The 25,692-nt window shown below is 39.6% G+C and overlaps 1 protein-coding gene across 6 annotated transcripts in view; it reads right to left on the bottom strand.

Moving 5' to 3' along the window:
- Positions 1–25,692, bottom strand: part of FAM118B (family with sequence similarity 118 member B) — a 218,863-nt gene that overhangs the window by 119,971 nt on the left and 73,200 nt on the right. For 4 of the 6 annotated variants that reach the window (XM_053691533.1, XM_053691537.1, XM_053691538.1 and 1 more), the window contains one exon: positions 713–782. The gene's annotated coding sequence lies outside the window, so the exon portion shown is untranslated. Of the gene's footprint in view, positions 1–712; positions 783–3,332; positions 3,355–9,114; positions 9,137–25,692 lie in introns of those variants that run through there. The other 2 variants (XM_053691536.1, XM_053691535.1) reach the window with 2 other exon arrangements.

Genomic DNA, 25,692 nt, shown 5'->3' with positions numbered 1-25,692 from the left:
ATAGGAACATGTAAAAAATCACTTTAACCAGTTTAAATAAAGTGACGTTGCATAAAGCAGATGTAGGCAGCTGCTGTATTTACTGGGCATTTTAAAGAGAAATTACAGTCTGAAATGTACAGTAGCTAATTTAAAATGTTACAAAAAGGCTTTTTGATATAAACTATTTAGCAAAAATGCTTTTAATATCACAGTTTCATGGTTTTTGAGACTGTGGGAAGGCAGTGGTTTGTTTGAGAGGAGAGTACTTTTTATTTTCTGTTTTGTTATTTGCACAATCCAGATCTATTGAATTAGAGCATGCCCGTTTAATCTACAAAGTCCATTAACATTAATGAAGAAGTTAGGTATAGTAAGAAACCTCATTTGCCAGCACTCAGCTTATTTATTTATTTTACAATTTATCAGCTGGTTGGAGGCTTTGGATGATATATACACTTATGACACAGGTAACCCAAATGGTCTGGGGTATGGGGGTATCTAATAGTGCCAGTAACTGATACTTGTGATGTGTAGTAACATTATTGAGCTGCCTGCTAATTCTATTTGACCGTCTATTATAACAATATACTGTAGGCTAAGCATTTTCTGTTACAATATAGTGAGTAGCTGAGGAAGGGTGTGTGTCATACAATAGAAAATAATCCAACAACACAACTGTATAAAAGCTCTTATATGTTGGCTAATAAGCACGGCAATAAAACGTATTTACCTTTCTGATTACAGATACTTCCTCTTCCTAATTGGCTTGTGTTCACAACTGAGCTTAGAAAACAGAAAATCTGGAGAGAGAAAAAAAATATATATGAATCGATCTATGTTTTTACATCACAGGTTTATAAAAAAATACTATATATCGTTACACGCACACCTGTACTACATAGGTTAATACTCTGTATATATTGTAAATAATTAGTTGTATTTTAAAGAGACAATAGCCTGCTGGCCCCAGCTACGTTAGCATGCTTACTATTCACCTTGCTATTTATTTCTTCCTGTGCCCGACGCTCTCTTCCAAGCTGTTCTCTTAATCTAAAGGGACAGTTAACAACCAAACTTGGTTTTGTTTAAAAAGATAGATAACGCCTTTACTACCCATTCCCCAGCTTTGCACAACCAACATTGTTATATTAATATACTTTATATCCTTTAAACCTCTAAATGTCTGCCTGTTTCTACGCACTACAGACAGCCTCTTATCACATGCTTTTTTGTTAGCTATTCACACAACACTGCTAATCCCTGTTGGCCATATAGATAACATTGTGCTCTTTCCTGTGGAGTTGTTCATGACAATGCACTAATTGGCTTAAATGCAAGTCTATAGATAATAAATAAATAGCCGTGTGATAAGGGGGCTGTGAAAAGAGGCTTAGATACAAGGTAATCACAGAGGTTAAAGTATATTAATATAACCATGTTGTCTGCGCAAGACTGCGGAATGGGTAATAAAAGGGATTATCTATATTTTTAAACAATAACATTTTGGGAGTTGACTGTCCCTTTAATCCCTTACTGGTGCTTGTTGGTCTAGATCAGTGTTTCCCAAACACAGTCCTCACGTACCCCAAACAGGGCAGGTTTTCATTATAGCTGAACCAGTGCACAGGTGAAATAATCAGATGATGGGTGAGAGCAGGTTAGTAACCATGGCTACTGATCAGCTGATTACTTCCCCTGTGCACTGGTTCAGCTATAATGAAAACCAGGCCTGTTGGGGGTACGTGAGGAACGCATTTGGGAAACACTGGCCTAGCTCCACTTCTTCATACTGGGTGTCACCATTCTGGAACACTGGCATTCTTACACTCTGTGACAGAAGTACAAAGATCAGTTAATGTTCATCATTTCTCCCAAAGGGTATATATGTGCCCAGTATGAAAATGAAGAGATGCATCAATTGGCACCTGTAAAAGGGTGGAAACAAGAAAACAGCTCTGATGAGATCTAAAGGCACAGGAGAAAATCCAAGATCATGGTGAGAGGTAACTATTTTGTTACATTTTACACAGCTTTACAATTTACCCCTGTTCTTATTTGCTTTACTTTCTTTGAATCCTTTACTCAAAAGCGTACGCAGGTAGGCTCAGGAGCAATGCACTACTGAGGGTTAGCTGCTGATTAGTGGCTACACATACACTACATGGCCAAAAGTATGTGCACACCTGATCATCACACCTAGATGAGTTTGTTGGACATCCCATTCTAAAACCATGGACTTAAATATAGAGTCCCCCCCTTGTGTCTATAACAGCCACAACTCTTCTGAGAAGGCTCACCATAAGATTTTGGAGAGTGTTTGTGGAAATTTGAGACCATTCAGCCACAATAACATTTGTGAGGTCAGGCTGATGCTTAACAAGGTCTGGCCCAGTGGTGTTCAGTGGGTTGTGGTCAGGTCTCTGTTCAAGCCACTCAAGTTCCTCCAAACCAAACTCATCAAACCATGTCTTCAATGACCTCACTTTGTGCACATTCATGCTGAATCAGGAAAGGGCTGTTACTACAAAGTTGGAAGCACCCATTTGTCTAAAACATCTTTGCATCCTGTGGCTTTAAGATACATTTTCACTGGAACAAAGGTGCCTAGCACAAACCCTGAAAAACAGCCCAAGACCATTATGCATCCTTCACCAAGCTTTACAGTAGGCACTACTATGTATTCCGGTAGCGCTCTCTTGACATGTGCCACACCCAGATTCTTCCATCAGACTGCGAAATAGTTAGTGCAGCATGATTCATTCATTACTTCAGAGAACATGTTTGCACTGCTTCAAAGACCAATGGTGACGTCCTCTACACCACTCCAGCTGATGCTTGACATTGTGCATGTTGATGTGAGGCTTGTGTACAGCGGCTCTGCTATAGAAACTCATTCCATGAAGCTCCCGACACACTCTTGAGCTACTGTTGTTTCCAGAGGCAATTTAGAACTCTGTAGTGACGAAAATGATGATTTCTACGTGCTACTTGCTTCAGCACTCCGCGGCCCCACTCTGGGAGTTTGTGTGGTCTACAAATTTGTGGCAGGACTGTTGTTGCACCTAGATGCTTCCACTTCACAAAAATAGCACTTAAAGCTGACAGGGGCAGATCTAGCAGGGAGGATCTTGTTGCAGAGGTGGCATCTAATGACAGTGCCATGTTTAGAGTAACTGAGCTCTTCAGTATGACCTATTGTACTGCCAATGTTTGTCTATGTAGATTTTATGTGCTTGGTTTTATGCACCAGATAGCAATGGGTATGGCTGAAACACCTGAACTCAATAATTAGTAGGCGTATCCACATACATTTGACCCTATAGTGTATAGACATTGTGTCATTGGCTCACCAGATGTGTTCAGCTAGCACCCAGTAGTGTACTGCTGCTCCTTCAACAAAGGATACCAGGAGTGTGAATCCATTTTTATAATAGATGTAAATTGGAAAGTAGTTTAAAATTGTTTGCTCTGACTCAGGAAAGAAAAAAGTAGGCTTAAAGGACCTGTAAATACAGTAGATTTGCATAATCAACAAATGCATTATAAAAAGACAATACAATAGCACTTAGTCTGAACTTCACATGAGTAGTAGATTTTTGTATATTTCCACTCCCCCTGTACCATGCGACAGCCATCAGCCAATCACAAATGCATATACGTATAGTCTGTGAATTCTTGCACATGCTCAGTAGGAGCTGGTGACTTAAAAAGTGTAAATATAAAAGACTGTGCACATTTTTTTTTAATGGAAGTAAATTGGAAAGTTGTTTAAAATTACATGCTGTATCTGAATCACGAAAGTTTAATTTGACCTGAGTGTCCCTTTAATAACTAGGCAAAACATAACTTTTTGCATGAATTAAAAGATATTACAAAAAATAAATACATTTTAGACATAATCTATTTAAAGCATGTATTAACCTTAGAACAATATGTACATGTGTTTTATAAAATTATAATAGTGTTTTTGTTAATACTGAATAAATAATGGAAAATGTCTAGTCTCCTTTAAGTAATGGGTGTTGCCATGTTATAACCTAGAGTTTTTTTAATAACCTCTTATTTGCTCTGCTGAAACAAATTAAGTAGTTAAAAAAAGTTAAAGGTCATCAAACAATGGCTCGGTAGAATATAGCAGTAATGTGCTTGTGGTGTCTGGAACAAGACCTTACAATGCTTATCAAAACCGGAAACCCCACAATTTAGTTTAGTTAAATAAATACATACATTAAAAGACGTTTACTGTGCATAATTAAAGGGACACAAAGACCATTATATAAGAATAGTATAGAGGTTATTCCCTGCCCCCTCTAGTCATGTTGAAATCTGTCTTTCACGGCATTCCAGTGATGGCCTATTTGCACATATGCAGTAACTCTCCATTACATCCCTGCAGTGTAACCTAGGTTCCAAAACGGCAGCACCCATAATTAGAGGGAGGTGCATGAAATTTTATTTAGTTTTCCCTTTAAACATTTTATAGAACAATCTCACACTGTTTCAAGTCCCTTTAAGAAGACACCATAAAACACACTTTTTTGGCAAACAGGATTGGAAGAAACTACTTTTAGATGAAAAAAAGACCTTAAAGAACAACTTCAAAAACTTTCCCCAAGAAGTAGTGAATATTAAAGGATAAAATGTTTCTTTTTATCCGGATAAATAAATCAACCAAGGAGCTGAAAGACTTGAAAGCCATTTTACATTAAATAGATTCAACCAATCTCTAAGGGCCCGATTCTAAAACCATCTACCGGTCAAGACGTGGTTTTCCACTCCAACACTCGCAGGGGCAGCCCTCATAGAATTATATAAAATAGGGGCTGTCCCTGCGAGTGGCAAGATCTCTCCATATAAACAATGAGAACTCTCTGCAAGGTAAAAGTTTGCCATTGAGGGTGAAGTACCGAGGGGGAGACCAGCGTAATTTACACTTAATACAAATCAAATTACGCGGTTTTCACTGCACCTACTCTTTTCATATGCATAGGTTAGGGTTTTCAGTATTTTGGTGAAAACTCTCCACTTTTTAACTGGCGAGAAATAACGGTGAGAACTGTAGTGTGGAAATATTTATAGAATCGCGCTGGCACTTGGGAGACTATTTCATATACTCCCATGTTCAGTCCATTTTACGCTTTGTATTTAGTCATTTTAAGTATGAATTTCTCACCTTTTTTTTTGCATCCGGTGTACTTAAATTACGATATATGCTGTGCATAGTTAATACGATTTATTCCTGTGTAATTAACCTATAAATAATGTTTTTGATATAATATGATTTTTGGTGAACAGTTTTGTTACAAATGTTGATGCACCTTAAAGGGCCAGTAAACCTAGAAAATAATGTTATATAATTCAGCACACAGCACAGAATTAAATAACATTATATTAGTGCTAGCTTTATGTAACATAATATTGCCAGTGAAATTTATATTAAAAAAGAGGGGTTTTCGGAACCGCCCTCTGTGCGCTACTGAGCGGGTCTGTTTTTCCTCTGAGCACATCTGGGCAGCTGTCTAGTCACAGTCCGGCCCGATCGCGTTATTTACACTCAATGTAGCTTGCTCCCGGCTGTCAGACACAGCAGTGTGACTAGACAGCTGCCCAGATGCGCTCAGGGAAAAAAGCAGACCCGCTCAGTAGAGCACAGAGGGCGGGTCTGAAAGCCCCTCTTTTTTAATAAAAGTTTCACCGGCAATATTATGTTACATAAAGCTAGCACTAATATGATGTTATATGATTCTGCACTATGTGCAGAATTATATAACATTATTTTCTAGGTTTACTGGCCCTTTAACAATATAATTTTTCTCTGCATATTTTTTCTATGAATGGTTCAGTTATTACTTTTGTAAGATTTTAAATGACAAATTTTAGTAATGTATGCATCGCCTTCCCGTACAAAAATGCAGTATACGCCCCTTAGCGAGACACCATGTTTTCAGGATAAAAAATGGCTTTATATAATTCCACTAGGGAAATAGAAGGACTGGTGAACATTCTTATAGAATCTCACCAGCCCAGAGATCTTTTTAGAGTCGGGGTCCTAGAGAGAAGGAATAGGTTGAAATAGCTCAAATAACATGAATACTTCTTCTTGAAAGACTTTAGCTTGGTCTTCCAAGAAGATCCATAAAATAAAGACAAAAAAGACAGCATCCACAATTAGCTCAAGTATGGAATCCAAGGTTAGCCACTTCCGATGCAACCAATAAAGAAGAGTAGAGATTGCAGCCCAAAATTAAAATGGGCCTTTTTTATTTATTGCATTAGGAACCGGGAAATAAAGGTTCATTTTAATTGTAAAATGCTGGAATCTCTCCATTTCTTTTTTGTTTGAAGATCTCCCAGTCCATAAATTGCTCCTGTAAATTGGAAAGCACTTACCCTGAGAAGAACCACATTTAAAGGGACATTCCCATCAAAATTTAAATACACATTGATGAATTACATGTTTGAATAGAAACATATTTGCAATATAAATGTATTGTCAAAAATGCTTCTAGTAAAAATTATCACTGTTTTAGTGTTAGCATTTGTCTCTGCACGTGCATGTGAGGCAAAGCTAGATATTGTTACTGCACCCACATTTTAAATACTGCTGCTACTCAGATCGGCAGTGAGGCTTGTATCATGTCGGCAATTAACAAATTGAGTCATTACCAGATGGCACAAGCACCTTAAGCTCTCTGAAAAGTGCTTTGTTTAAAATGCTGGTGCATGGTGCATACTTAAATACACTTTTGAAACAGCTATAGCTTTAGATAGAAACATTTTTGCTAATACATCTATATTATACAAATGCTTCAATGCAAAACTGAAATGCATCTATGTGGATTCCAATTTTGGCTGGAATGTCTTAAAATCCTTTGGGAAGAAAACAACTCTTACTCCCTGTAATTTCTTTAATAATTTACACATAATGACCAAAAATACTATCATAAGGGATATCAGTAAGGTTATGCTTACAGTCCTTACAAACAGAAAAAGTTGAGTACTTAACAGCCAAACAGAGGGTATGGGCGTGAAAGTTGCAACAACAAAAAAAGTTCCATTGCTTCATATGCATACATAATAAACACTGTTTGGCTGCACAAGATACAAACAAAAAGAGGGGGGCATCATGACCTAGCACAGTCAGGTCAACAGATGATGGTAAATAATAAAAGTCCACTCACATGTGCCATAATGTTATTTCTAGGTCAGTTCAGCACAGGTGCATGAAAAAGTTCAGGTTGTAGGAAAACATTGCTAAACTTCTCAGGATTTATGTCAAGTATATAAAATTATGGCTCTAGCGCTCTTGAGATATGTGAGGCCTCCCTGCAGATCTTGTAAATACGCGTATTCAGCTTGGTGGGCCCCTCTTACCTAGTCTCTTTATGGCCTTTGTATAAGTGGCTGGAGGCCGCTATTTGTAAAACAATGTGTAGGTCGCTTAGTGACAGTAGGGCGAGTCAGGCGAGCCGACGGAATGTGCGACCATGATGGAAGGAAGTGTCTCTAGCAAGTGATTGGTGGTCAACCAGTCACGTGTGCACTAAGGAATGTGGTGACGTCACGGTCGCACATTCTGTCGGGTCGCAAATTTCAACACTACACCGGATCTGTGTAATTTTCTGTTTGTATCTTTTAATTTTTCCTTTTTCTCTTTCTCCTTTATTTTTTTCCTTTTTTGTCTTTTTATATTTTTCTTCTTGTCAGTTTATTCTTATTTGTCTATTCCAATCTATTTTTTTACCTATTCTTACTGCTTTGTCCGGGCACCACCTAATTGGGATTGTTATTTTGGTTCTAATGAACTTTTGTACGTTTCTAAGAATGTTTGCATAAATACATTTTTCAAGTATGCCTAAAAATCCCTGTCTTTTTCAGTTGAGGTTTATTTACTCTACCACTCAACAATCCTCTCTAGTTGCCTGAATAATTATAAATAAAGAGGACTTTCAGTCATAATGTATCAAAAAACTTAATGCTGAACGTTCCATTATTTGCCTGAAGATTATGCCACACTGAGCACCTCCAGCCGTCCACGGCAAAATGCTATTTTATCAATGAGTTGGTGTTTCTACCTCTTAGCCAATAGCGTGCTAGCTATCCAGCATAATGCCAATCGGCAAGCAATGCTATTGGCTAAGAGGTAGAAACACCACCTCATTGATAAAATAGCATTTTGCCGTGGGCGGCTGGAGGTGCTCAGCACAGCATAAGCTGCTAATAAAGTAACATTTAAGCATGACGTTTTTTTATACTTCATGACTGAAAGTTTCCTTCATTTATACCACTGGTAAATCCTAGCATTTAGGATTTACCATCACTTTAACCTTTTAGCTTTAATCAACTTAACAGAAATAAATCCCGTAATGTATTTCTCCTAAACAAATATAAAGGAAAAGATGACTCAGAGGACGATTAATCTATTTTACAGGCAGAATCAGGACCCCTGCTGAAGCCTGAAGAAATAAAGGGAGCTCCTAATTAGCACTTTATTAACTGGGTCTTATAGCATTGAGGGAACAATAAATTATTAGGCTTATGCTTTCTAAAAGGCACACAAAACTGCAGTGAATATGCTAAGGGAGTATTTCTGCAAGTATATTAAATAATGAATTCAAAATAAGAAACAAATATAGGATTATCCATAGAGTATACTCCGAGAAAGAACCAGAGAACAGTCAGAGCCGTTTCACTAAACTTCAGGAAGCCAAGGAAAATCTCTAAATACTGAAGAACTTCTGTTAACAATGTAATACAGACATCACGCAATTTAATTTGTTTTTCTGCAGTAGACTTAAATATCATTTTGCCTCATCCTAGTGGAGGGTTTCTTACTCTTAGCCGTTTCCACAGGGGTAGCTTGCACACCACCATCTTGAGCCTCCAGAAACATGTTCAGTATCAAATACGCTCGGAAAATGAAGGCAGAACATTTACTGACGCATAAACCAAAAAGTAAAAACTCAAAGAGGGGAATGGAAGCAGCAAATAAACCATAGCTCCAGAAATGCCAGGAAGGTCAAACAGCTACAACAGTGATGGCAATGATTATATGGAGCCAAACCATTTAGACATGACAGGAGGCAACAGCGTAAGCGCAGATAAAGGTCATCAAGCTGGAACAAGTCTTACCTGCCCCTCCAAGGTTACTTTGTACATGAGGGGGTAACTGGAAAAAGGAGATGCCCAGAAATTAAACCACAATTGATAAATATTTAGCAGCAAACTCAAAGGAAAACTTGTGTTGGGGGTTTGTATGCTGGAGCCCATAACCAGATGCAAGCAGGGAGTGTCAGGTCCCTTGCAGTACTGAGTAGTCTATAAAGAAGGGTTAAATATTACAATTCGGAAAGAACTAGAGCCTTACGCACCAATCACTAAACAGGTTAAAGTGATGATAAACAGATCCGGAATGGTAGTGATATTTTAGATGGACTTTAATTCATCAGTTGTAATGAAGATGCGCTGTAACTTACTTTTTAATATATATATATATGGAATTAAATTACCTCACACTCTGGCAGCCTACTTCAAAACTTATCTTGTTTGTGAGCTAATGGTTTCAACTGTTCTCCAATCAGTGCTCTAGTTGCAACAAAAGTGTCATATGGCTAGAGAGCTGATTGGAGAACAGTTCAAACCGCGAGCTCACAAAAAACTTTTGAAGTGGGCGACTGGAGCTCAGGGTATTTGAATTTCATATATACATTAGTTTGGTGTTAAGATATTTTACTTAAGGGGCCGTAAACACTGTAGTTATAAAAAAAAATGGTGTTTGCTATACAATAACATATCAATCAAGTAAGATAAGATAAGATTAATTTTATTGTCATTGCACAAGTTGAGAGAACAAGGCAATGAAATATATTAAAAACATCTAGCCCAGACATTGCAAATAAATAGTATAAGGTGCAAAATACAATAGTAGTTATAAATGATTAAAATGGAATAACTTGTTAAATACACACATTATAACATATGCAGTGTTCCATGAGTACATACTTACTGTTTTTAAAACAAATTAACATAGTTTTTTTTTACTGCAATTATTTATCAATAGCCAAACTCCCCCCAACATTTGCCTTATTTGAAGAAGCTAACTGGGGCTTTAGTCTGCAGACAACAAGACTAGTCACTGTGATAAAGTTAGTATTAAATGCATTGTTTTGCAATTGTTATCTGATAAAGTCAATTAGGGTCAGATTTTTAGTAAAGCCTTGAAAAGGTCAGCAGGGAGGATTTTTATGTTCTAAGAATTAAATATTACTCAATTTTCACAACTAAATTACATTAAAATGAATCAAAATCAATAATGAAAATATATTGCAAAGATGTTTCATTACACATAACTAAACATTTATGTTCATCTTTCAGGGTTCTCACTGTCCCTTAAATTTTCTAATGTGCGGTAACCATCCAAAAACAATAAATCAACGTTTCAAAGTTACCAACACAATACTAATATGTCTGCACAGTACTTGACTAAGTAAAAGTAAATAGCACAGCTGTGCTCTGCTCACACTCCGAATTTTACCCACTGTGTGTTACCACTATTTTTTAAACAAGTATGGAAGAATTTAAGATTTTAGACCCATGCTGGTGCTTCGTTTCCTTTTTTGATACACTATCTGTGATTGACCTTAAAGGGACAGTCAAGTCCAAAAAAAACTTTCATGATTCAAATAGGGCATGTCATTTTAAACAACTTTCCCATTTACTTTTATCACCAATTTTGCTTTGTTCTCTTGGTATTCTTAGTTGAAAGCTAAACCTAGGAGGTTCATATGCTAATTTCTTAGACCTTGAAGGCCGCCTCTAATCTAAATGCATTTTGATAGTTTTTCACCATTAGAGGGCATTAGTTCATGTGTTTCAAATAGATAACATTGAGCTTATGCATGTGAATTTACCATGGAGTCAGCTCTGATTGGCTAAAGTGCAAGTCTGTCAAAAGAACTGAAATAAGGTGGCAGTCTGCTGAGGCTTAGATACAAGGTAATTACAGAGGTGTTTGTTATGCAAAACTGGGGAATTGGTAATTAAGGGATTATCTATCTTTTAAAACAACAAAAATTCTGGTGTTCACTGTCCCTTTAACTATGTGCAGCACAGCCTTTAGGTATTTAGCAACAAGTTTCCTAAATCCCGTATGACGAGGATCTACAGACCCGACGCTGGACCGATCCGATCAGTATCAGAGCCAGAACAGGCTACATACCCCTGTGATGTCTGAAGAGGGTGCCGGTTTGAATGCAAGTACTAAGTTGGAGACTCTAGCATTCACGTGAGTATCAAGCGCCTATACATCAGTGGTGCAAGCTGAGTGCGACTGAATACAGCACCCCAGGACCGGACGGATCGCTTAAAAGCGGGGTAAGCCAGTTGTATTGCCAAATGATTGAAGGAAAAGTTGCTATGATATTGTCTTGGGACCAGCGTTACTGACACTTATTTACCCCCACTGGACGTGCACTACTGTATGAGTGGGACAATTTGTTATTAAAGTAAAAGTAAATCCATAACAAATTAAAAAAAAAAAAAAAATGATCAAAATAGACTACGCAAACAAAAAAATATGCGTTAAAGTGTTCAGATAAAAGATACAATTTTTAAAAAGGTTCCAATTTAATTATATTATCAAATTGACATTGTTTTCTTGTTCATTATTAAAAGGCAGATAGATAGGCTTAGGAGTGTGCACGTCTCAAAAACAATATGGTGGCCGTTTTGCAAGAATATTTTTTTTACCAATGTTATATATTTGCAAGAGAACCAGGTGGCAACAGAGGTCTCTGCCATGTAAAGCTCCAAACATGTGTACACTATCTATCCAGGTATGCTCTTCAACAAAGAATACAGTGAAAACAAAGTTAATTTCATCATTTAAGTAAACTAGAAACACTTTTTTTAATTCTATGCTCTGTGTGAATCACGGATGAAAACTTTTAGGGTTTATACCCTTTTAAAGAAGATGTAAGCGCCTTTCTTTTATAATTACTTTTATGCTAATATGTTACACGACATCCACAGAAGAAACATCAGTGTTTGAAAGTTCTGAGCCTTATCAAATACACTTCAAAATAATCTTCTACAAACAGAATGGAGTTCCAAAAACAGCTGATGTTTTATGGCTCTCTGGATTACTCAAGGTTTTGACTCTATTTTCTGATTAAGACCAAATTTACTAATCCAGAAACAAACAGAATCATGATTCAGACATTGTAGCCTGGATTTCTGACACCACATACATATAGCAACAAATATAAAAAGAGAAATAAACCCATACACTGTGTATTAGACATGCACATGCACACACAGAATCACATTGTTACATTAAATCCTGTTTGTAGACCACAAAAAGCTACACATCACATATCAGTAAATGTATTACAGAATAAAGCTACACATCACATATCAGTAAATGTATTACAGAATAAAGCTACACATCACATATCAGTAAATGTATTACAGAATAAAGCTGCACATCACATATCAGTAAATGTATTACAGAATAAATCTACAAATATATATAATTGCAAAGCATTATAGAAATTCAACTACAAATAGCTGTGCCATAAATTTTAAAAGTAATATTATTCATATGCAATTTAAAATATTTATACCCTTCAGTCTGGTAGTTTGATTTTAAAACAAATCCAAAATATTAAGATCAAGAAATGTATACCTGAAAATTATGAAACAAAAACATAATTTATGCTTACCTGATAAATGTATTTCTCTTGTAGTGTATCCAGTCCACGGATCATCCATTACTTGTGGAATATTCTCCTTCCCAACAGGAAGTCGCAAGAGGATCACCCACAGCAGAGCTGCTATATAGCTCCTCCCCTGCCATATCCAGTCATTCGACCGAAACAAGCCGAGAAAGGAAAAACCATAGGGTGCAGTGGTGACTGTAGTTTAATTAAAATTTAGACCTGCCTTAAAAGGACAGGGTGGGCCGTGGACTGGATACACTACAAGAGAAATAAATTTATCAGGTAAGCATAAATTATGTTTTCTCTTGTTAAGTGTATCCAGTCCACGGATCATCCATTACTTGTGGGATACCAATACCAAAGCTAAAGTACACGGATGATGGGAGGGACAAGGCAGGAACTTAAACGGAAGGAACCACTGCCTGAAGAACCTTTCTCCCAAAAACAGCCTCCGAAGAAGCAAAAGTGTCAAATTTGTAACATTTTGAAAAGGTGTGAAGCGAAGACCAAGTCGCAGCCTTGCAAATCTGTTCAACAGAGGCCTCATTTTTAAAGGCCCAGGTGGAAGAAGTAGAATGAGCTGTAATCCTTTCAGGGGGCTGCTGTCCAGCAGTCTCATAGGCTAAACGGATTATACTCCGAAGCCAAAAAGAAAGAGAGGTTGCCGAGGCCCTTTGACCTCTCCTCTGTCCAGAGTAAACAACAAACAGGTTAGTCTTATCAAGACAATTATTTTCCCGCGTATCCTCTTCCCTTTTCAGAACCTCCCTCTAATATTGACGAAATCTGATTTACAGAAAATATATTCAAATTTTTCTCATTTTATCTGGCATGGTAAGAAAAAATCGCGAATTGCAATTGAAAAATTATTGCAAACACGCGAATGTGCCGGTCTAGCACTACCTAATATACAATTTTATAATTTAGCTGCACTGGGTAAAATTGCCCTAGATTGGCTGGCTGAAACAAATTGGTTTTCGTCATCGGAAATTGAAAGCGTTATGGTTTCCAAAAAGCATTATTGCATATTCAAATCCAAAATATTCCTAGTAATATTAAGACGTTAATCTCAGTCAGGAACATAATTCTTGCTTGGCAGGGGTTGTGTACTTTAACCGGAGTAGATTATTCTTTTTCGGAGTATTTACCAATACTGGGTAACCCAGAGTTTTCTCCGGGTACTAATCAGAAGGTATTCAGAAGTTGGGCTTCTAAAGGGCTTATGGCAGTCTATCAACTGTTTAAAGAAGAGAGGCAATTAATAACGCTCGACAATTTAAGGAGGAAATTTGATCTACCTACTATTAGCTTATATGCGTATCTCCAAATTCACCATTTTATAAAGATCAAGAAGTGGAGTGGCAGTGAGATGATCGCATGGTCTGTGTTAAAAACATAATTTATGCTTACCTGATAAATTCCTTTCTTCTGTTGTGTGATCAGTCCACGGGTCATCATTACTTCTGGGATATTATCTGCTCCCCTACAGGAAGTGCAAGAGGATTCACCCAGCAGAGTTGCTATATAGCTCCTCCCCTCTACGTCACCTCCAGTCATTCGACCAAAGACCAACGAGAAAGGAGAAGCCAAGGGTGTAGTGGTGACTGGAGTATAATTTAAAAAATATTTACCTGCCTTAAAAAACAGGGCGGGCCGTGGACTGATCACACAACAGAAGAAAGGAATTTATCAGGTAAGCATAAATTATGTTTTCTTCTGTTATGTGTGATCAGTCCACGGGTCATCATTACTTCTGGGATACCAATACCAAAGCAAAAGTACACGGATGACGGGAGGGATAGGCAGGCTCATTATACAGAAGGAACCACTGCCTGAAGAACCTTTCTCCCAAAAATAGCCTCCGAAGAAGCAAAAATGTCAAATTTGTAAAATTTGGAAAAAGTATGAAGCGAAGACCAAGTTGCAGCCTTGCAAATCTGTTCAACAGAGGCCTCATTTTTAAAGGCCCAAGTGGAAGCCACAGCTCTAGTAGAATGAGCTGTAATTCTTTCAGGAGGCTGCTGTCCAGCAGTCTCATAGGCTAAACGAATTATGCTACGAAGCCAGAAGGAGAGAGAGGTAGCCGAAGCCTTATGACCTCTCCTCTGACCAGAGTACACGACAAACAGGGAAGACGTTTGTCGAAAATCCTTAGTTGCCTGCAAGTAGAACTTGAGGGCACGAACTACATCCAGATTGTGTAGAAGACGTTCCTTCTTTGAAGAAGGATTTGGACACAAGGATGGAACAACAATCTCCTGATTGATATTCTTGTTAGTGACTACCTTAGGTAAGAACCCAGGTTTAGTACGCAGAACTACCTTGTCTGAGTGAAAAAATCAGATAAGGAGAATCACAATGTAAGGCTGATAACTCAGAGACTCTTCGAGCCGAGGAAATAGCCATTAAAAACAGAACTTTCCAAGATAACAATTTTATATCAATGGAATGAAGGGGTTCAAACGGAACACCCTGTAAAACGTTAAGAACTAAGTTTAAACTCCATGGCGGAGCAACAGTTTTAAACACAGGCTTGATCCTAGCTAAAGCCTGACAAAAAGCCTGGACGTCTGGATTTTCTGACAGACGCCTGTGTAACAAGATGGACAGAGCTGAGATCTGTCCCTTTAATGAGCTAGCCGATAAACCCTTTTCTAAACCTTCTTGTAGAAAGGACAATATCCTATGAATCCTAACCTTACTCCAGGAGTAATCTTTGGATTCACACCAGTAAAGGTATTTACGCCATATCTTATGGTAAATCCTTCTAGTAACAGGTTTCCTAGCCTGTATCAGGGTATCAATAACCGACTCAGAAAAACCACGTTTTGATAAGATCAAGCGTTCAATTTCCAAGCAGTCAGCTTCAGAGAAGTTAGATTTTGATGTTTGAATGGACCCTGAATCAGAAGGTCCTGTCTTAGAGGTAGAGACCAAGGCGGACAGGATGACATGTCCACTAGATCTGCATACCAAGTCCTGCGTGGCCATGCAGGTGCTATTAGAATCACTGATGCTCTCTCCTGTTTGATTTTGGCAATCAATCGAGGAAGCAGCGGGAAGGGTGGAAACACATAAGCCATCCCGAAGTTCCAAGGTGCTGTCAAAGCATCTATCAGAACAGCTCCCGGATCCCTGGATCTGGATCCGTAGCGAGGAAGTTTGGCGTTCTGGCGAGACGCCATGAGATCTATCTCTGGTTTGCCCCAACGTCGAAGTATTTGGGCAAAGACCTCCGGATGAAGTTCCCACTCCCCCGGATGAAAAGTCTGGCGACTCAAGAAATCCGCCTCCCAGTTCTCCACTCCCGGGATGTGGATTGCTGACAGGTGGCAAGAGTGAGACTCTGCCCAGCGAATTATCTTTGATACTTCCATCATTGCTAGGGAGCTTCTTGTCCCTCCTTGATGGTTGATGTACGCTACAGTCGTGATGTTGTCCGACTGAAACCTGATGAACCCCCGAGTTTTTAACTGGGGCCAAGTCAGAAGGGCATTGAGAACTGCTCTCAATTCCAGAATGTTTATTGGTAGGAGACTTTCCTCCTGACTCCATTGTCCCTGAGCCTTCAGAGAATTCCAGACAGCGCCCCAACCTAGTAGGCTGGCGTCTGTTGTTACAATTGTCCAGTCCGGCCTGTTGAATGGCATCCCCCTGGACAGATGTGGCCGAGAAAGCCACCATAGAAGAGAGTTTCTGGTCTCTTGATCCAGATTCAGAGTAGGGGACAAGTCTGAGTAATCCCCATTCCACTGGCTTAGCATGCACAATTGCAGCGGTCTGAGATGTAGACGTGCAAAGGGAACTATGTCCATTGCTGCTACCATTAAGCCGATCACCTCCATGCATTGAGCTACTGACGGGAGTTGAATGGAATGAAGGACACGGCAAGCATTTAGAAGCTTTGTTAATCTGTCTTCTGTCAGATAAATCTTCATTTCCACAGAATCTATAAGAGTCCCTAAGAATGGAACTCTTGTGAGAGGAAAAAGAGAACTCTTCTTTTCGTTCACTTTCCATCCATGCGACCTTAGAAATGCCAGAACTAACTCTGTATGAGACTTGGCAGTTTGAAAGCTTGAAGCTTGTATCAGAATGTCGTCTAGGTACGGAGCTACCGAAATTCCTCGCGGTCTTAGTACCGCCAGAAGGGCACCCAGAACCTTTGTGAAGATTCTTGGAGCCGTAGCCAACCCGAATGGAAGAGCTACAAACTGGTAATGCCTGTCTAAGAAGGCAAACCTTAGATACCGGTAATGATCTTTGTGAATCGGTATGTGAAGGTAAGCATCCTTTAAATCCACTGTGGTCATGTATTGACCCTTTTGGATCATGGGTAAGATTGTCCGAATAGTTTCCATTTTGAACGATGGAACTCTTAGGAATTTGTTTAGGATCTTTAAATCCAAGATTGGCCTGAAAGTTCCCTCTTTTTTGGGAACCACAAACAGGTTTGAGTAAAACCCTTGTCCTTGTTCCGACCGCGGAACCGGATGGATCACTCCCATTAATAACAGATCTTGTACACAGCGTAGAAACGCTTCTTTCTTTATCTGGTTTGTTGACAACCTTGACAGATGAAATCTCCCTCTTGGGGGAGAGAATTTGAAGTCTAGAAGGTATCCCTGAGATATGATCTCTAGCGCCCAGGGATCCTGGACATCTCTTGCCCAAGCCTGGGCGAAGAGAGAGAGTCTGCCCCCCACTAGATCCGGTCCCGGATCGGGGGCCCTCGGTTCATGCTGTCTTTGGGGCAGCAGCAGGTTTCCTGGCCTGCTTGCCCTTGTTCCAGGACTGGTTAGGTTTCCAGCCTTGTCTGTAACGAGCAACAGCTCCTTCCTGTTTTGGTGCAGTGGAAGTTGATGCTGCTCCTGCTTTGAAATTCCGAAAGGGACGAAAATTAGACTGTCTAGCCTTAGCTTTGGCTTTGTCTTGAGGCAGGGCGTGGCCCTTACCTCCTGTAATGTCAGCGATAATTTCTTTCAAACCGGGCCCAAATAAAGTTTGCCCCTTGAAAGGTATATTAAGTAATTTGGACTTAGAAGTTACATCAGCTGACCAGGATTTTAGCCACAGCGCCCTACGTGCCTGAATGGCGAATCCTGAGTTCTTAGCCGTAAGTTTGGTTAAATGTACTACGGCCTCCGAAATGAATGAATTAGCTAGTTTAAGGACTCTAAGCCTGTCCGTAATGTCGTCCAGCGTAGCTGAATTAAGGTTCTCTTCCAGAGACTCAATCCAAAATGCTGCCGCAGCCGTAATCGGCGCGATGCATGCAAGGGGTTGCAATATAAAACCTTGTTGAACAAACATTTTCTTAAGGTAACCCTCTAATTTTTTATCCATTGGATCTGAAAAAGCACAGCTATCCTCCACCGGGATAGTGGTACGCTTAGCTAGAGTAGAAACTGCTCCCTCCACCTTAGGGACCGTTTGCCATAAGTCCCGTGTGGTGGCGTCTATTGGAAACATCTTTCTAAATATAGGAGGGGGTGAGAACGGCACACCGGGTCTATCCCACTCCTTAGTAACAATTTCAGTTAGTCTCTTAGGTATAGGAAAAACGTCAGTACTCGCCGGTACCGCAAAGTATTTATCCAACCTACACAATTTCTCTGGAATTGCAACAGTGTTACAATCATTAAGAGCCGCTAAAACCTCCCCTAGTAATACACGGAGGTTCTCCAATTTAAATTTAAAATTTGAAATATCTGAATCCAATCTGTTTGGATCAGAACCATCACCCACAGAATGAAGCTCTCCGTCCTCATGTTCTGCAAGCTGTGACGCAGTATCAGACATGGCCCTAGTATTATCAGCGCACTCTGTTCTCACCCCAGAGTGATCACGCTTGCCTCTTAGTTCTGGTAATTTAGCCAAAACTTCAGTCATAACAGTAGCCATATCTTGTAATGTTATCTGTAATGGCCGCCCAGATGTACTAGGCGCCAAAATATCACGCACCTCCCGGGCGGGAGATGCAGGTACTGACACGTGAGGCGAGTTAGTCGGCATAACTCTCCCCTCGCTGTTTGGTGAAATTTGTTCAATTTGTACAGATTGGCTTTTATTTAAAGTAGCATCAATACAGTTAGTACATAAATTTCTATTGGGCTCCACCTTGGCATTGGAACAAATGACACAGATATCTTCCTCTGAATCAGACATGTTTAACACACTAGCAATAAACTTGCAACTTGGTTACAATCTTATTTAACAAAAAACGTACTGTGCCTCAAGAAGCACTAAACGATTAAATGACAGTTGAAATAATGAACTGAAAAACAGTTATAGCATCAATCCTTAAAAAAACAACACAACTTTTAGCAAAGGTTTGTTCCCATTAGTAAAGTAACAATAATTAAATTTGAAACATAAAAATTACAGAGCAACGTTTGTAATCACAGTCAATATATAAGTCTCACAGCTCTGCTGAGAGAATCTACCTCCCTCCAAAGAAGTTTGAAGACCCCTAAGTTCTGTTAGAGATGAACCGGATCATGCAGGAAATACAAGAGTAACTGACTGGAAATTTTTGATGCGTAGCAAAGAGCGCCAAAAACGGCCCCTCCCCCTCACACACAGCAGTGAGAGAGAAACGAAACTGTCACAATTAAAACAAGCAACTGCCAAGTGGAAAAATAATGCCCAAATATTTATTCACTCAGTACCTCAGAAAATGCAAACGATTCTACATTCCAGCAAAAAACGTTTAACATAATAAATACCTATTAAAAGGTTTAATGTACTTTTAACAGAGTAATTCCGGTGAAATACCATCCCCAGAATACTAAAGTGTAGGGTATACATACATGTCATTATAACGGTATGGCAGGATTTTCTCATCAATTCCATTCAGAAAATAAAAACTGCTACATACCTCAATGCAGATTTATCTGCCCGCTGTCCCCTGATCTGAAGCTTTTACCTCCCTCAGATGGCCGAGAAACAGCAATATGATCTTAACTACTCCGGTTAAAATCATAGTAAAAAACTCTGGTAGATTCTTCTTCAAACTCTGCCAGAGAGGCAATAACACGCTCCGGTGCTATTGTAAAATAACAAACTTTTGATTGAAGTTATAAAATCTAAGTATAATCACCATAGTCCTCTCACACGTCCTATCTAGTCTTTGGGTGCAAGAGAATGACTGGAGGTGACGTAGAGGGGAGGAGCTATATAGCAACTCTGCTGGGTGAATCCTCTTGCACTTCCTGTAGGGGAGCAGATAATATCCCAGAAGTAATGATGACCCGTGGACTGATCACACATAACAGAAGAAATCTTGTATCATTATATCTAAAGTCAAGGCACCCTCAATCTCACTACTATATAGTATTATGCTGGCCAAACAAAGTGATTCTCTCCTGGAAAATTTGAATTTAAAATGGGGATTAGTGACAACAGAGCCTGATCAAGGTAAAATAAAAGACAGTTGTAAAACTGTTAATAAGACTAGAATACCAATGAGTTGGAAAGAAAGTCATATCAAGTTAATTAATAATTACTACTTCACACCACTGAAATTATCTAAAATTTTTCGACGGCAAAATTTCTTTTGTCCACGTTGTCTTTATGTAAATGCAGATATCTCACACATGTTTGTATCCTGTCCAAAGATTGATCAGTTCTGGAAAAAGGTTGTTTTTTGGGTTAATAATTTATATGAAACTAACTTGCAGTTAGATGCAGATAGTATATTTTTTTTGATCATAGTTGTTCGGAGGTATACTTACAGAGAAAAAGTCTAAATGTAATTATTCTTCTTGTTAGACAACTTATCTTAAAGAACTGGAAAGCCAAAAAAATGCCGGGTTTTTCAGTATTTATTAAAGAGGTACAGACGAAAATAATTTTTTAATCTTTTCAGCTGAAAGAAGCAAGTGAAAGAGAAGTCAAGAAATTCCTAGTTAGATGGTTACCTATAATTAAGACATATCCGGTAGAAGCTCAAAAGTCTATTTTATATCCCTTTTTAAGTTCACATAGTTATTGTGATCTAGTATTATCAGGTGATTTCCCGGCAGAATGGATTAGGAATTACAGAGATATATAATAAGCATAATTTTATTTTATTCATTAAATAAAGGTTTTGGACGCTAAATTAGGATTTTGTGAGAGTTGAGGGGGGACGAGGTTTAGAGCAACTTATGTAGAGGGGACTTTTTTTTTTTTTTCCTTTCGCTGCTTTTTCTCTTTTACTTTACCTCTTGTTCTGTTCTCTGTATATAGTGATAATATAATTGGCTTGACGTGTGGACAATCAGATTTATTTTTATTTCGGATAAATATGGCTAGACGTGATATAAATGGTTACAGTTTTGTATTATGGTATATAATATTTTTTTATTATCTTGTTTATCATGACAATGCCCTGCGTGGTGCTTGAAATGTTTTCATATGTTGAATTTGTTCTTTTCTTTTTCCACACTAATGGCCTGAATAAATAAATGATTATAAAAAAAAACAAAAAAAAACAGGTTAGACGAAAATCTTTAGTAGCTTGTAAGTAAAACTTCAAGGCACGGACTACGTCTAGATTATGCAAAAGACGTTCCTTCTTTGAAGAAGGATTAGGACATAATGATGGAACAAAAATCTCTTGATTGATATTCTTGTTAGAAACCACCTTGGGTAAAAACCCAGGTTTTGTACGCAGAACTACTTTATCTGAATGAAAGATCAGATAAGGAGAATCACAATGTAAGGCAGATAACTCAGAGACTCTTCGAGCCGAGGAAATAGCCATCAGAAACAGAACTTTCCATGATAGAAGTTTGATATCAATAGAATGAAGGGGCTCAAACGGAACCCCTTGAAGAACTTTAAGAACCAAGTTTAAGCTCCATGGAGGAGCAACAGGTTTAAACACAGGCTTAATTCTAACTAAAGCCTGAGAAAATGCCTGAACGTCTGGAACTTCTGCCAGACGCTTGTGTAAAAGAATAGACAGAGCAGAAATCTGTCCCTTTAAAGAACTAGCTGATAATCCTTTGTCCAAACCCTCTTGGAGGAAGGACAATATGCTAGAAATCCTAACCCTACTCCATGAGTAATTATTGGATTCACACCAATGAAGATATTTACGCCATATCTTGTGGTAAATTTTCCTGGTGACAGGCTTTCGTGCCTGTATTAAGGTATCAATGACTGACTCAGAGAAGCCACGCTTTGATAGGATCAAGCATTCAATCTCCATGCAGTCAGTCTCAGAGAAACTAGATTTGGATGATTGAAAGGACCTTGTATTAGAAGGTCTTGACTCAGAGGCAGAGTCCATGGTGGAAAGGATGATATGTCCACCAGATCTGCATGCCAGGTCCTGAGTGGCCACGCAGGCGCTATCAGAATCACTGATGCTCTCTCCTGTCTGATTTTGGCAATCAGTCGAGGGAGCAGAGGAAACGGTGGAAACACATAAGCCAGGTTGAAGAACCAAGGAGCTGCTAGAGCATCTATCAGCGTTGCTTCTGGGTCCCTGGACCTGGATCCGTAATAAGGAAGCTTGGCGTTCTGGCGAGACGCCATGAGATCCAGTTCTGGTTTGCCCCAATGATGAACCAATTGAGCAAACACCTCCGGATGGAGTTCCCACTCCCCCGGATGAAAAGTCTGACGACTTAGAAAATCCGCCTCCCAGTTCTCTACACCTGGGATATGGATTGCTGATAGGTGGCAAGAGTGAGTCTCTGCCCAGCGAATTATCTTGGAGACTTCCAACATCGCTAGGGAACTCCTGGTTCCCCCTTGATGGTTGATGTAAGCCACAGTCGTGATGTTGTCCAACCAAAATCTGATGAACCTCAGGGTTGCTGAGGCCAAGCTAGAAGAGCATTGAATATTGCTCTTAACTCCAGAATATTTATTGGGAGGAGTTTCTCCTCCTGAATCCACGATCCCTGAACCTTCAGGGAATTCCAGACTGCATCCCAACCTAGAAGGCTGGCACCTGTTGTTACAATCGTCCAATCTGGCCTGCGAAAGGTCATACCCTTGGACAGGTGGACCCGAAATAACCACCAGAGAAGAGAATCTCTGGTTTCCTGATCCAGATTTAGTAGAGGGGACAAATCTGTGTAATCCCCATTCCACTGACTTAGCATGCATAATTGCAGCGGTCTGAGATGCAGGCGCGCAAATGGCACTATGTCCATCGCCGCTACCATTAAGCCGGTTACTTCCATGCACTGAGCCACCGCAGGGCGCGGAATGGAGTGAAGAACACGGCAAGCATTTAGAAGTTTTGATAACCTGGACTCCGTCAGGTAAATTTTCATTTCTACAGAATCTATAAGAGTCCCTAGGAAGGAAACCCTTGTGAGAGGAGATAGAGAACTCTTTTCTTCGTTCACTTTCCACCCATGCAACCTCAGAAATGTCAGAACTCTCTCTGTATGAGACTTAGCAATTTGAAAGATTGACGCCTGTATCAGGATGTCGTCTAGATAAGGAGCCACGGCTATGCCTCGCGGTCTTAGAACCGCCAGAAGTGAGCCCAGAAACTTTGTAAAAATTCTCGGGGCTGTAGCCAACCCGAAGGGAAGAGCTACAAAATTGGTAATGCCTGTCTAGAAAGGCAAACCTTATGAACCGATGATGATTCTTGTGAATTGGAATGTGAAAGGTAGGCATCCTTTAAGTCCACTGTGGTCATGTACTGACCCTCTTGGATCATGGGTAAGATGGTTCGAATAGTTTCCATCTTGAATGATGGAACTCTGAGGAATTTGTTTAAGATCTTTAGATCCAAAATTGGTCTGAAGGTTCCCTCATTTTTGGGAACCACAAACAGATTTGAATAAAAACCCTGTCCTTGTTCCGTCCGCGGAACTTGATGGATCACTCCCATTACTAGAAGGTCTTGCACGCAGCGTAGGAATGCCTCTTTCTTTATCTGGTTTGCAGATAATCTTGAAAGGTGAAATCTCCCTTGTGGAGGAGAAGCTTTGAAGTCCAGAAGATATCCCTGAGATATGATCTCCAACGCCCAGGGATCCTGAACATCTCTTGCCCACGCCTGGGCGAAGAGAGAAAGTGTGCCCCCTACTAGATCCGTTGTCGGATAGGGGGCCGTTCCTTCATGCTGTCTTGGAGGCAGCAGCAGGCTTTCTGGCCTTCTTGCCCTTGTTCCAAGACTGGTTAGATTTCCAGGCCTGCTTGGATTGAGCAAAAGTTCCCTCTTGTTTTGAAGCAGAGGAAGTTGATGCTGCACCTTCCTTGAAATTTCGAAAGGCACGAAAATTAGACTGTTTGGTCCTTGATTTGGCCCTGTCCTGAGGAAGGATATGACCCTTACCTCCAGTAATGTCAGCAATAATTTCTTTCAAACCAGGCCCGAATAAGGTCTGCCCCTTGAAAGGAATGTTGAGTAATTTAGACTTTGAAATCACGTCAGCTGACCAGGATTTAAGCCATAGCGCCCTACGCGCCTGGATGGAGAATCCAGAATTCTTAGCCGTTAGTTTAGTCAAATGAACAATGGCATCAGAAACAAAATGAATTAGCTTGCTTAAGTGTTCTAAGCTTGTCAATGATTTCAGTCAATGAAGCTGTATGGATGGCCTCTTCCAGGGCCTCAAACCAGAACGCAGCCGCAGCAGTGACAGGCGCAATGCATGCAAGGGGCTGTAAAATAAAACCTTGTTGAATAAACATTTTCTTAAGGTAACCCTCTAATTTTTTATCCATTGGATCTGAAAAAGCACAACTGTCCTCAACCGGGATAGTGGTACGCTTAGCTAAAATAGAAACTGCTCCCTCCACCTTAGGGACCGTCTGCCAAAAGTCCCGTGTAGTGGCGTCTATTGGAAACATTTTTCTAAATATATAAGGGGGGGGGGAGGGAAACGGCACACCGGGTCTATCCCACTCCTTACTAATAATTTCTGTAAACCTTTTAGGTATTGGAAAAACATCAGTACACACCGGCACTGCATAGTATTTATCCAGTCTACACAATTTCTCTGGCACTGCAATTGTGTCACAGTCATTCAGAGCAGCTAACACCTCCCCAAGCAATACACGGAGGTTCTCAAGCTTAAATTTAAAATTAGAAATATCTGAATCAGGTTTCCCCGAGTCAGAGACAACACCCACAGACTGAAGCTCTCCATCCTCAGGTTCTGCATATTGTGACACAGTATCAGACATGGCTCTTACAGCATCTACACGCTCTGTATCTCGTCTAACCCCAGAGCTATCGCGCTTGCCTCTTAATTCAGGCAATCTGGCTAATACCGCTGACAGGGTATTATCCATGATCGCAGCCATGTCCTGCAAAGTAATCGCTATGGGCGTCCCTGATGTACTTGGCGCCATATTAGCGTGAGTCCCTTGAGCGGGAGGCACAGGGTCTGACACTGGGGAGAGTTAGTCGGCGTAACTTCCCCCCTCGACAGAACCCTCTGGTGACAATTCTTTTATAGATAAAGACTGATCTTTAATGTTTAAGGTGAAATCAATACATTTAGTACACATTCGCCTATGGGGCTCCACCATGGCTTTTAAACATAATGAACAAGTAGTTTCCTCTGTGTCAGACATGTTTGTACAGACTAGCAATGAGACTAGCAAGCTTGGAAAACACTTTAAACCAAGTTAACAAGCAATATAAAAAACGTTACTGCGCCTTTAAGAAAAACAAATTTTGCCAAAATTTGAAATAACAGTGAAAAAAGGCAGTTACACTAACGAAATTTTTACAGTGTATGTAACAAGTTAGCAGAACATTGCACCCACTTGCAAATGGATGATTAACCCCTTAATACCAAAAACGGAATAACAAATGACAAAAACGTTTCTAAAACCAGTCACAACAACTGCCACAGCTCTACTGTTAAACAACTGTGACCTTAGTCACTAGAGGGCGCTGAAACTATTAGTAAATATGAAGGGAATAGACAACCTCCCAATGGGGGAGACAAGCTGCACCTCTTAATACCAAAAATTGGAATAAGAACTAAAATATAAGTATGATAAACACACAAGAGGG

Source organism: Bombina bombina, chromosome 8 (genome assembly GCF_027579735.1).
Source record: "Bombina bombina isolate aBomBom1 chromosome 8, aBomBom1.pri, whole genome shotgun sequence".
Classification (NCBI taxonomy): Eukaryota; Metazoa; Chordata; class Amphibia; order Anura; family Bombinatoridae; genus Bombina; species Bombina bombina.
This window is presented reverse-complemented; position numbering and strand designations above follow the sequence as displayed.